The sequence below is a fragment of the Aplysia californica genome, unplaced genomic scaffold, assembly GCF_000002075.1.
Source record: "Aplysia californica isolate F4 #8 unplaced genomic scaffold, AplCal3.0 scaffold00715, whole genome shotgun sequence".
In the NCBI taxonomy this organism is placed as follows: Eukaryota; Metazoa; Mollusca; class Gastropoda; order Aplysiida; family Aplysiidae; genus Aplysia; species Aplysia californica.
The window spans coordinates 128321-128857 of NW_004797985.1; positions in this window are offsets into that span (position 1 = coordinate 128321).

The window sequence follows — 537 nt, forward strand, 5'->3', positions numbered from 1 at the left end:
CTGCAAAACATCCAAGCAAACACCGAAAATAATTTGGAAAGGAGAAATTCGTTCCGAACTAAAGAACATTGAATTTACGGAATGTAAAGAGCGTGGTGAGGAATTGACAATACAAACAGTGCTTTTTTTAGCGCAACTTGAGAAGAAAGCAAAAAACAAACAAACAGCAAACAAAAAACCCCACAAAAAAACAACAACAACCCAACAACACCCCCCCCCCCAAAAAAAAAAAGGAAATAACCCAACCCGAAACAAAAAAACAACAACTCCGCAGTCAGTCGAGAAAAACTAACAAAACTAAACATATTTTGGCGAAAACTGAATGACAAATGTAACATTGCATACATAGAATAGTGGAAATCAGAACACAGTCTAGCAAAAATGAACATTTCGGTACAAGAGTTTTGTTCAAAAATTTTTTGTCAATCAATTTTCTGCAAACTCTTTACTGTCAAAGACTTTTCTGTCAAATCCCTCATGTGATATATTATGATATGCTAAAGCTACCAGTTTTCCTCCTTTCGAAACGTCCCATCA